Source organism: Saccopteryx leptura, chromosome 3 (genome assembly GCF_036850995.1).
Source record: "Saccopteryx leptura isolate mSacLep1 chromosome 3, mSacLep1_pri_phased_curated, whole genome shotgun sequence".
NCBI classification, from domain to species: domain Eukaryota; kingdom Metazoa; phylum Chordata; class Mammalia; order Chiroptera; family Emballonuridae; genus Saccopteryx; species Saccopteryx leptura.
This window is the reverse complement of record NC_089505.1, coordinates 333140831-333153808: the sequence shown is the minus strand read 5'-3', so window position 1 is coordinate 333153808 and position 12978 is coordinate 333140831. Positions and strand designations below refer to the sequence as shown.

Sequence of the window (12978 nt, the reverse complement as noted above, 5' to 3'; positions counted from 1 at the left end):
CACCAAGCTAGCCCAAGAAACAACGTTGCTTGGTACTCATAGTTCAAAGCCCCTAAGTGCCTGTCACTAATGACAGCTCTTGATGTCACCCATTTTATACTACCTAAATTGGTAAATCTGAACATGTTTACAATTAGAATGCATGTGCATCCAGGTCAAAGTATCAGAGTCTACCCGAGTCCCAATGGAATTCAATAATTTTCAAAATGATATAAAGACCAATTCTCTGTAATTCAATCTTAATTATTCTGCCCCTTGGTTCCCATCCTAAATTTACTTATCCACAATCCCCCAGAGTTTATATATAGATGTACTGGAACACAAATAGGACCACATTCTCCGAAATCACACACATTTTCCCTAGATTGTCTATCGTTTTGGAAGAAACCCTGCCTCTATCTGCCTGTGTTTTGAATACTAGACTCTCCCATTTTCTCAGCACTGTTTCTATATAGGAAAGTTCAGTAGGGATTACAATAGCACTTAGGTTTACACTAAATATTAAATGGAGCTACATGAGTAAAAAAATAAATATAACAGTGCTTGGTGAGCAGTCAGTCCCTCTTAAATATCAGGTTTGTTCCATTCCTTGTATGAACAACACATGATCCCATAACTGGTTCTTTGGGGAAAGAGTTCAAGAAAGTTGGTTTTTTTTACTAAACACCACATTTGACTTCACATCTCCCAATAGACTTGAAACAATTGAAGAGTGTAACATTAATTTTATTCAACTTAACATGTTAGGGGCTTTGTTTTTATTAAATATAGCATCCAAAATATTTTTTAATATGTTTGTGGAATGAGTTTTTAAGTGCTTTGAAAAAATCTCTGATGTCCTTCAGCTTCAAAATGTTGTGATCTATGATAACTAATCTTAAATGCATGCAAATTAATAGTGTTTCAATTCCCTGGATACAATAAAAGTATATGGTATTGTTAGGCTGGGTTGCATAGAAAAGAAGTTAGACCCCCAGACTGGGAACCTGTGGTGATACAAAATAAAATCTTGCTCTCCTTTCTCCCCATCAGCCCAGAGCCTATTATTCTCATTTTGAGCTCCAAGGTCCTTTTGCAGCACATGTGGAGAGGAAGTGGAGTAAGCTGCAATTTGCAGAGAAGGGAGGGCCACAACTGTACAGAATCCGCAAGCAAAGCAGCTGAACTAAACAGAATTCCATTAAATCACCGGAAATTTCATCTTTTACCCCTGATATAAGAGAGACTCCTAGAAGTCTCATTTAGTAAGGGGCCCCACCAAATCTCCCTCATCTTGTAGATTAACAAACTGAGAACTAAAGAGATCAAGTGACAAGTCCAAAGTCATCCAGCTTTACCAGACCCTGGGTCTAGACACCTAAGACTTATGTAGTAGTCAACTGTATTGAAGCAGTGTCAAAATATGTAACTTTCAAAGTGTCCACACACAGATAAATATCTCTCCTTTCTTCTCTGGACTATAATCAGCCTTCTTCAGTTACTCAAAATCAGCGTCTCAGGAAAACAAGACTCTTCATAATCCTGAATTCTTTTTTTTTTTTTTTCAGTGAGAGATGGGGAAATAGAGACTCCTTCCTGCATGCGCCCAACAGGGATCCACCTGGCAATCCCCATCTGGGGCTGATGCTTGAATCAACGAGCTATCCTCAGTGCCCAGGGCCAACACTGGAACCAATAGAGCCACTGACTGTGGGAGGAGAGGAGGAAGAAAAGGTGGAGAGCTGGGGGAGAGAAGCAGATGGTCACTTCTCTTGTGTGCCCTGCCTGGGAATCGAACCTCCGACGTCCATATGCCAGGCTAAGATCTATCCACTGAGCAACCAGCCCAGTGCCATATTCCTGAATGCAAGAGAAATGTTTTACAAGCAAATTACTAAAAGCAGTCATGTGGTTCTACCTTCAGATTCACCCTTATCTTTCAAATATACATTAAATAATATTATGGTGACAATGCTTCTCCAAAAGTCCCATGCAGAAAACAAAACACAAGCAAGAACAAGCCTAGGCCTATTTTGTTTTAAGAAACACATATACGAAAATCTATCTAAATGTAAATACGAGGGGATGTTTCTGTGATTATTTTCTTTAAAACCGGCATAGAATAGTACTCCTTTAAAGTAGCAACACCAGAATAACTACATTTACGACTTTTCTGAAAACTATCTTCCAGAAGATAAATTGTAAGCGTGCGTCCCCTGTTTCCACTTCATAAGTATTTGTATCCCTCACTCAGCTCTGCTCCACGTGGATTCGTTCACTGACTCATTTCCGAGTTCACCAGCTCAGCTCGAGGTCCTCACTCCTTCAGGCACTGAGTCCCCCTGAGGACCTGACCCTTTCGACGGGCTCTGACCTCGGCCACCTTAGAGTGGAGCCTAGATGGCACCAAAAGTGAAAGTGCAACAGGAAAGCGGAAAGAACCTCAAGGGGGCCGGGATAAAGCACCCTGCAGGCTGCGGGGCTGGGAGTTTGCTGCAGACGGGGGAGCAGGAAGCTCCGGGGCGGCGGGCGGCTGGCCGGGGAGTGGGGGGGGTTGGCCGGGGAGGGGGGGTGCGGGGGGGGCTGGCCGGGGGGGGGGCGAGGGGGCTGGCCGGGGGGGGGGGCTGGCTGGGGTGGGGGGGAACTGGCTGGCCGGGGAGTGGGGGGGGGGCTGGCCGGGGAGTGGGGGGGGTTGGCCGGGGGGGAGGTGCGGGGGGGGCTGGCCGGGGGGGGGGCTGGCTGGGGTGGGGGGGAACTGGCTGGCCGGGGAGTGGGGGGGGCTGGCCGGGGAGTGGGGGGGCTGGCCGGGGGTGTGCGGGGGTGCGGCTGGGGGGAGCCTGGCCGGGGAGTGGGGGGGGGGGGCTGGCCGGGGAGTGGGGGGGGCTGGCCGGGGGGGGGGTGAGGGGGGTAGGCACCGACCAGTCCGCTCGCGGCGGTTCTCAGCCCCCTGCTCCCCCTGACACCCCGGGGCTCCCGCAGTTCTGAGCCCGATGCCTCCCTTGTCACGGAAGCCGCAGGCCGGGTCTCCCAGTGACCTCCCAGCCCCGTCCGTCCCGCTTTAGGAATCGCAGCCCGGGGGCCAGGGCCGACGCCGGCCTCAGCCCGCCCGCCCACAGGCCCGGCGGGCCGGGAGGTGAACGCACCTGGTCCGGCTGCGGGGGCGGCGGCGGTGCCGGCTCGCAGCCCGCCGTCAGCTCGGGCCGGTCACGCAGCAGTGCCCGCGGCCCTGCCCTGCGCCGCGGCGGGAAGGCGGGCCGGGAGGGGCCGGGGCGGGAACGACTCGCGGGGCCTCCTGAGGGCGACAGGGCGACCCCACGGCTCTCAGATTCTGGGTTCTGGGAACTAGAGAATTGTGTGTCACTCTGGGTTCTGAGCCCCGTGGCCCTGCTTCTTTCTATGGGGTGCGGGGCTGGCGCGCCGCCCGCAGCCCCTCGCGGGCGCCTGGCTGCTGGGCGGCGGGGTGTGCAGCCGCGGAGCCGCTGTCAGGTGCGTTATGAGCGGCGGTGCGGGCCGGGAGGCAAACGGCTGCGAAGCTGAAGGGAGAGTTTTGGTGGCTCCGAACCTGCCTAATGGTGTCTGGAAACTCCAGGCTTCGTGGGCTGTCAACCTCCGCCCACGAGTAAGCGATTATTAAACCGTTATTTCCCCTCCTGTCTGAGCAGGATTGTTAGGCGGCGATGATGAAAGGTGGACAGGAACCAAACCGAGAGATAGAGAAGAGTCATTTCTCTTTAGTTTATGCATTAATTATATGAGTGCCCAAGAAGAAAGGAGAAGCGTCTGATTAGCCGGCATAGCCGGCATAGCTTATCTCAGCAAGTCACACGCCCTGCTGGTCAAAAAGAGTGCGTTCTCGTATTTTCAACGGTCTATGTTTTGATAAGTTTGCATTCCTTTGTTTAACGCTCTTATCAAACACAAACAAGTTATCTTTGAGAAATGGTGCAATTAGGTCTCTCCTCTTAACCAGAAGAAAAAAAAAATCTTTTAATTTAAAAAGAAAACCACATGTTCACTGGGGGGGGGGGGGGGGGCACAAAACCTGCAACGTCCACTTATCTGTTAACAATTTCTCTAAACTTTTATTAACCCTGTTGCCCACCAAATAAAGTATTGTTGGAGGAACAATAACACAGTCAAGGTGCCTGACAGTTCCTCTCAATAGAATCGTGGCCCACCTTTCAGGACCATTTCCATGGTGCAAATCTAGCTCCTCGGAATCACTTTCTTCTCAAACTATCTGGGGTAAAGAACAAGTTTTTATTTTTCCCAATTTGTCATGGACTGTTAGCATTGTAAGATGCAATTAAAAACATGCTAGAAACAGTGAAAAAAAAAAAGACAAAAAAACTACAAGCCCCAATTTTCATTAAGAACATACAAGTATACAAATATGAACTTACTCTGTATGTTTGTTTTTGTTTTCCTTTTCTTTCTCAGCTTTTACTCTTAATTTCAATATTTTTCTCAACAATCCATAAAATCAGTTCATAGAGTGGTACTGATAATGATACTTTAAGTGACACTCACTTGATGTTCTTTAACTGCGTCTGATGTTTTTTAGTTCTGTGGCTTTTCTATTGTTATTCCTTTAGTGCTGATCAAAGTGCTTGCTCAAGGTTCACCTCATAATGCAATAAAAATAACAGCTCAACAATTATTGCACGCATTATGCTAAGACTTTACATGCATTAACTGTCAATTCTTATCAACTCTATGAACTTATTGTTATTTTTATTATTATTCCCAACTCTACAGATAAGGACATTGAGAGAGTTCAAATTATATAACTAATGAGGGACAAAGCATTCTGAACTGAACTGTTAGGACACCAGAGCCCATGCAGTCAAGTATGGCGCTGGGCCCTTCTCCATGAAGCCTCCCCATTTGCTTTTTATTGGAAATTAATTACTCCTCTCTTGTACGTCTACCACAAGATTTTCTCCCCATTGTTTTATTCATGTCTGTTTCCTAAACTAAGCTTTAAGCTTCAGAGCACAGTGTTACTTGTGTATCTCCACAGATCTTAGTGCTAGTCTCTCCACTCTGCTCATAATAACCTCTGGAAACCAAGGTCACCCTCAGTTTTCTGTTACGACTATCTTTTGTGCTTACTTCATGTTATGTTATAATTTGTTTATGTCTGCATCTCCTATTAGACCTCAGGCCACCTGCTACGTTCAGCTATCTTACCAAAGATATTCTTATTTATTTAACTGAACAAGCATTGCTCTAAGAGCCCTTTAGAGTAGATATTTTATTACCCTTTAAACTATGAGGAAACTGAAGCACAGAGAAGTTACTAGTGAGATACTAGGAAGCAGCAGAATTAGCATTCCAATCCAGGCTACCGGGATCCTGAGTTCATTTCTGAACCACTATGCTATGCTGAGTTCCCACTACACCATGTGTTTTTCTTGCTGAAAACACTTCAGTAATTTTTCATTGCTCTTAGGCTAAAGGTGACACTGTTTAATAAGGCCTATAAAACTCTATGTGGCCTTAGCCCTGTGCTGTATCTCACACCAACTTCCTGGCTCCCTCCAGCGCTCTTGTCTTCTTTTTCCTGCTCCTGAGAGCATGCTTCCTCTGAACAAAGAACATGTTGTTCCCTTGGCCTACCATCATAGGCCAAGTTCCCTCACCTTGTTTCTTCTTCAACGCCAAATTATCCTTCAAATTTTAGCATAGGATACCTTCCTAGACTAGATCAAATATCCTACTAAAAGGATTTTTATTTCTTAACCTAATTATCATTTTATATTTTATTTATATGAATATTTGAATAAGGCATGTCTCCTCTTTAAGTTCCATGATAGCAGGAACTATAATTGCCCACCTTTATGTTCTCAACAACTAGACCGGTATCTGACATGTAGTAGGCAGTGAGTGAGTAAACATTCATTGAATCAATAAAGAAGTAAATGGTGTTCAGAAAATATAGGAGGGGCACAGTGTTCTGCTGGTAAATATTTACCAATCAGTTTTTCTTTTTTAAAGCCCTGAGTTGTACTAGTTGCCAATTTCTGTGATGTAAATACTCACATTGTGGATGCCAACACAAAGTCACACAGTGCTGCCGTTGGGAAGTAATGTGAGCAATCGGCTTTGAGAGCCTGTACCAGCTGGCTCCAGGATACCACTGGAATGGCAGAAAGTAGCACACCGAGCCTAGGCAAGCAGCCCAGAGATCTAAGCTGAGATAAAACGTATGAACAGAGGACAGATTTGGGAGGTGGAGATACGTGTGGGACAAAAAATTGGCAAGGCAGGTGGGGTTTGGAGAAAGACGAAGAGAAAGTTCAATAGGACTAATGTTCACATTTGAAAAGCCCTGTGAATCTTGATAAGAGGTTCAGATTTGATCCTATGAGAAGCACTGGACTGACTAAAGCAGGTGAGTGGCATGTTGAAGCTAGCATTTTAGAGAGGTTGCTCTGGCTGCCTTTGTCAAATAAATTAGACACTGTGCAGTCACCCAGAAAGGAGATGCTGGTGAACAGAACCAGGATAGAGATGTGTAGAAAAAGTGCAGACAACTGTGAAAGGGAGCCTGGTAGAAGGTGTTTCAGATGGAGATCTGGGCAAAATAGCAGGCTGGCAGTAAGCAGGCCTGAACTACAATCCTAGTTTCAGGAGGCAGAACCTCGTGCTTTGGGAAGAAAACCAACCCAAGGCAGTGTCCCACGTTGAAGACCCAGAAGCCAGACTTGACTGTAAGCATAGGCTTTAGAAACAAGGACACCAAGGCTTGGGTTCCAGTTTAGCCACTTTCTAGTTGTGACTGGTCAATGGTAATCTCTGGGTTTTCAGTTTTCTTATCTGTTAAAAAAATGTGGTACAATAAAAGAAATTCACATATAATTTTGATGATAAAATAAGGTATGTCAAAGTAACTTAAGTAGGTGGCATATAATAAGTATACAATAAGTATTTTAAAATTTTAACAAGAAAAAAGAAATAAGAAATAAATCAGCACTTCTTGGTTTACAAGTGAGTGTGGTCTTCAAATCTGAATATGTGTTTCTTTGGGGAACCAGAAGGGGTACTTGATGGCATGACCAATAATACCACCCAAATTGAGATTCTTAGAGAGTGACAGGAGGGCTGTTAATAATTACACAAGGACAACAGGTATAAACTGCAGTGTGTGGTTATCATAGTGCTCAAAGACTTGCAAGAGACAGTGACAGACATGAAGAGTCTTAAAGCACCAGTTTCTAAATTCAGAACCTCAAAGATAATATCGCCTACTTCCCAAAATTGATTTTCTTGAAAAGTGTCTTTTATAATTGCCTTCCTTTTACTTTACAAAAGAAAGAATTCCTCTTACACATCCCACAACTCTCTAAAATACCCTGAGAGGAAAGATGACCTAGAAGCCAAGCCAAGGACATTTTCTTAATTTGTTTAATCAGAGTCCTATAAGTGTGACACTCATTTATTTCTAGAAAATTTATTTCCAAATCTTACATTTATGTTTAATAACTAATTATTAAATGTGTAATATATTTACATTTTAATAAATTATGTATAAATAGTCATTATAATCAATTCAGAGAAAATTTTTAATAGAAAAACTTTTAATTAAATTTATATGTGTATATTTTATTGTGGAGAAATATGATAGGGAAATTGACAGGATATTTTGAAGCCTAAAGATTTTTAAAGGATAAAATTCTTAATGAAGGGCATTGGGATGGAAAAACAACTTCATGGAAGGAAATGAACAGTGTAAAATTTCTGACTATTAAGAGTTTTCTCAAGTATTTTTAAATGCAAGATGATGAGTATATAATCATCATAAGATGTAAAGTTTAATTGGCTATATTTGGAATAGTGATATAACAGTTTTATATTTTGATATGCCAATATTTATAACATGCTTGAACTTTTATTCTTTGTAATTATTAAACTTATATTGAAAATTATAGAAGTAACTTTTAAAAAATGTTCCAGGGAGTACATTGCCAAGAACATTTGAACACCATGAGTTTATATGACCTAGAAGTTAAAATCTGGCTCTGCCGTTTATTAGCTGTGTAGATATGGGTGAGTCACTTTACCTTTCTAAGCATTACTTTTCTCATCTATAAAATAGGAAATAATAAAGCCTATTTAAGGATTAAATTGAATAAACTTTATAAAAATTTCTAGCAAGCCTGGCACTCCAGCTTGGTACTCAATAAATGTTACTCAATGTTGGTAATAGCTAACATTTCTTGATGCACCCAGCTAATGTGATTTGATTTTCATATGACTCTCTGATGTAGGTCTCTATGCATGAGAAAACATGTATAGTAATTTAAAGCCATATAACATCAATAGAGCCCTGGCCAGTTGGCTCAGCTGTAGAGCATTGTCCAGGCATGTGGAAGTCCCAGGTTTGATTCTCAGTCAGGGCACACAGGAGAAGTGACCATTTGCTTCTCCACTCCTTCTCCCTATCTCTTTTTTCTCTTCCCTTCCTGCAGCCATGGCTCAAATGGTTAGAACAAAGTTGACTCTGGGCGTTGAGGATGGCTCCATGGCCTCACCTCAGGCACTAAAATAGTTTGGTTGCTGAGCAATGGAGCAGCAGCCCAGACAGTCAGAGCATGCAGGAGTCTGTCTCTGCCTCCCTTCCTCTCACTTAATAATAATAAAAAAAGAACATCAATGGATTTTGATCATGTTTATTTATATGCAACAGTTTTTAGTTAAGATTATATTAAATATTATAAAAATTCTGATAGTGCGAATGCTAAATATCTGTGTATAACTTAAATACACATGCATAATGAGCACACAGATCAAAGAACAATATTACCAGTATCACTAAAATTCCTTTTCATACCCCCTTCCAGACACACACACCCCACAAGACTATCCCCCAGCCTAACTTCTAACATCATAACATCAATCATTTGTAAATTTTATATAAATGGAATCACATGGTTTATATCATTTTTTTCTGGCTTCTTTTATCTAAAAATATGCTTCATGGCATAAAGACAAACATATAGATCAATGGAATACAACAGAGAGGCCAGAAATAAATTCTTATGCATGTGGTAAAGCAATCTTTTACAAGAGTACCAAGACTGACCAATGAGGAAAGAAAAGTCTCTTCACCAAATTATATGAGGAAAACTGGACAACCACTTGAAAAAGAATAAAATTGGACCATTACCTTATACTGTATACAAAAATTAACTCAAAATGGATTAAAGATCTAAAATTATAGAACTTCTAAAAGAAAGCATAGGGAAAGTCTTCATGACCTTGGTTTTTGCAATAATTTCTTGGATATGACAACAAAAAGCAAACAACAAAAGCAAAAATAACAAAGGCAGCAAAAGCAAAAATAGATATATTGAATTTCATCAAAATTTAAAATTTCTGTACATCAGGCCCTGGCCAGTTGGCTCAGTGGTAGAGCATCGGCCTGGCGTGTGGAGGTCCTGGGTTCGATTCCCAGCAAGACACACAGGAGAAGCGCCCGTCTACTTCTCCACCCCTCCCCCTCTCCTTCCTCTCTGTCTCTCTCTTCCCCTCCCGCAGCCGAGGCTCCATTGGAGCAAAGATGGCCCGGGCGCTGGGGATGGTTCCTTGGCCTCTGCCCCAGGTGCTAGAGTGGCTCTGGTCGCAACAGAGCGATGCCCCGGAGGGGCAGAGCATCGCCCCCTGGTGGGCGTGCCGGGTGGGTCCCAGTCAGGCGCATGCAGGAGTCTGTCTGACTGTCTCTCCCCGTTTCCAGCTTCAGAAAAATACAAAAAAAAAAAAAAAAAAATTCTGTACATCAAAAGACAATCAAAAGAGTGAAAAAAAAATTCTAAATAATGGAAGAAAATATTTTCAAATTATATATCCAGTACTAGACTAATATTCAGAACATATAAAGAACTCCCACAACTCAGCAACAACAAAAACAAACAACTGATTAATATAATGGGAAAAGTACTTGGAAAGACATTTCTCCAAAGATAATATACAAATGGACAATGAGCATATGAAAAGATGCTCAGCATCACTAATAATTAGAAAAATAAAAATCAAAACTATAAGATACCACCTCACCCTCATTAGGAGGACTAGTACTTAAAAAAAACCCAGAAAATAACAAGTATTGGCAAAGATATAGAGAAACTTTAACTTTTGTGCACTATTGGTGGGAATGTAAAATGTTGCAGTAGTTATAGAAAACAGCATATTGGTTTCTCAAAAAAAAAGAAAAGTAAAAATAAAGTTACCACAGGATCCAGATATCCCACTTCTGAGGAAATATCCAAAAGAACTGAAATCAGAGTCTCGAAGAGATATTTACATACGCATGCTCATAGTAGCATTGTTCACACATTATTTATAAGTGCCAAGATGTAGAAGTACTCCAAATGGCCATTAATGAATAAATGAATTTTTAAAAATGCAGATATTATCCAGCTTAAAAAGGTAGGCAATCCTGTAGGTCACATACAACAATAGAGATGAACCTTGAGAACACTATACTAAATGAAATAAGCCAATCACAAGAAAACAAATACAGTATGATTCCACTCATATGAAGCATCTAAAGTTGTCAAATTCATAGAAACAGAAAGTAGAATGATCATTCCTTGGGGCCAGTGAAAGGGGAAAATGAGAAATTGTTTAATGGGTATAGGTTTTCAGTTTTTCACAATGGAAATGCTCTAAAGATCTACTGTACAACAATGTGAATGTATTTGACATTACTAAACTGTCCATTTAAAAGTACATTTAATAAATTTTATATTACATGGTTTTTAACCACAATTAAAAATGAAAGTTTTTTCTATGTTGTACATCTGAAACTAATACAAAATAATATTGAATGTGAACTCTAATTTAAAAAATTTTAAAGAAAAAAGAAAATAATTTTATGTTTGAGAGATTCATATTATTGTACATAGCTATGAATCATTCATTATCATTGCTATATACTATTCCATTATGTGCATATACCACCATATATTTATGCATCTACTGTTGTTGGATGTTTGGGAAGTATCTGTATAATTAGTTTTGGCTTTTGTAATTAGTGCTATATATAGCACTTTAAATGAAGAATATATATATATATATATATATATATATATATATATTTTTTTTTTTTTTTTTTCCTGAAGCTGGAAACAAGGAGGCAGTCAAACAGAGTCCAGCATGCGCCCAACCGGGATCCACCCAGCACGCCCACCAGGGGGCGATGCTCTGCCCATCCAGGGTGTCGTTTCTGTTGTGACCAGAGCCACTCTAGTGCCTGAGGCAGAGGCCATGGAGCCATCCCCAGCGCCTGGGCCATCCTTGCTCCAATGGAGCCTCAGCTGCGGGAGGGGAAGAGAGAGACAGAGAGGAAGGAGAGGGGGAGGGGTGGAGAAGCAGAGGGGCGCTTCTCGTGTGTGCCCTGGCTGGGAATCGAACCCAGGACCTCCGCACGCCAGGCCGACGCTTTACCACTGAGCCAACTGTTCAGGGCCAAAATGAAGAATATAAAACAATAATATTTTCAAGACCTAGAAAGCATTCACAGAGCACTCGTATTTGAAATGGGTTAAAGTATCTTCCATCCTCACTCTCAACTTTTATAACCAAAAGCTAACTTCTCCATTTGGATGTCTCATAGACATCTCAAACTTATCATGTTTAAATCTGCTTTACCTGCACTCTTCTTCAAGTTGTTGGCAACTGTATCCTTCTAGTTGCCCAGGCCAAAAATTTGGTGATATCTTGACTCCTCTTTCTCACACCCATATCCAAGGCAATAGTAAATAATGATGGCTCTACCTTCAGAACAAATCCAGAGTCCAGCCACTTTGTATTATATATACTGTTATTCTTATCCATACTACCATCATCTCCTGCTTAAATTATTACAATAACACCTTACTGTCTGGCTTTGAGACTTGCCACTTCCTATTATTTCCCCTACCACCCAATCTATTCTCTTCATAGCAGCTACAGAGACCCTGAGACATTTATATATTTTCCAAAGATAGTGACAGTAATACCTCCCATCCCATACACTCTTTTGCTATACGACCCTCCCTGCCAATCAACAATAAGTGAAGTCTAAAATACCTCTTAATGAATCTGGCCTAACTTCAGAGACTTGCTTGAACAATAGAATTGAGGCAGAAGTAACATTCTGTGACCTCCATGGCTAGTTTATATGAAGCTTCACAGCTTACACCTGAGTCTCTAGGAATGGTCACTATTGAGATGCTCCCCCTAGAAACCTACTGTCTATGCTTAAGAAACCCAAGCTTCCAGTCAATGCCCAAGCTGAGGACCCAACAAACAGTGAGCTTCAATTGCTACCTTAGTAAGAAACATCAAGTAAGAACTGTCCAACCGAGTCTAGTCAATTCACAGACTCAAGAGAGGTAAAAATAACTTGTTTTAAGTCACTAAGGTTTGGGGTAGTTTATTACACAGTAATAGCTATATGAACAGAAATTTTTATGGTGAAAGTCATACAATGTCATTCTTCTGTTCAAAGCCCTCAAGTGGCTTCTTATTTTACCAAATAAGAAGCAAAGTGTTTATAATGGCCTATAAGATGCTGTGTGATGTAGCTTCCACCACCCTTCCCCATGATTACCCTGTTCCACCCATCCTGCTTTGTTTAAAAAAATTAATAAATGAATAAAACTAAGCTTACAAATAACTTTCCATGGCATGGAAAATATCAGCATGTAATTTTAAATCGAAAAGCAGATGTAGTCATACTTCTATCTAACAATGCTGACTACAAGACAACAAAGGTAATCAGAGACAAAGATGGTCATTTTATAATGATGAAGGGGACATTGAATCAAGAAGACATAATACTTCTTAATATATATGCACCAAACCAAGGAGCACCAAAGTATATAAGACATCTGCTAAGATTCAAAAAATAAAAAACCAACAGAAATACAATCATATTTGGAGACCTCAATATAGCACCGATGGCTCTAGTAGATCATTCATCCAAACAGAAAATCAATAAAGAAATATTGG

General features: G+C 41.4%; 1 protein-coding gene across 1 annotated transcript in view; it reads right to left on the bottom strand.

The window, feature by feature from the left end:
• The window catches only part of CPQ (carboxypeptidase Q), a 576439-nt gene extending 573169 nt beyond the window's left edge, over window positions 1–3270 (bottom strand). The window contains exon 1 of the mRNA XM_066379181.1: window positions 3123–3270. The gene's annotated coding sequence lies outside the window, so the exon portion shown is untranslated. The remainder of the gene's footprint in view (window positions 1–3122) is intronic.
• Window positions 3271–12978: the final 9708 nt, after the last annotated feature.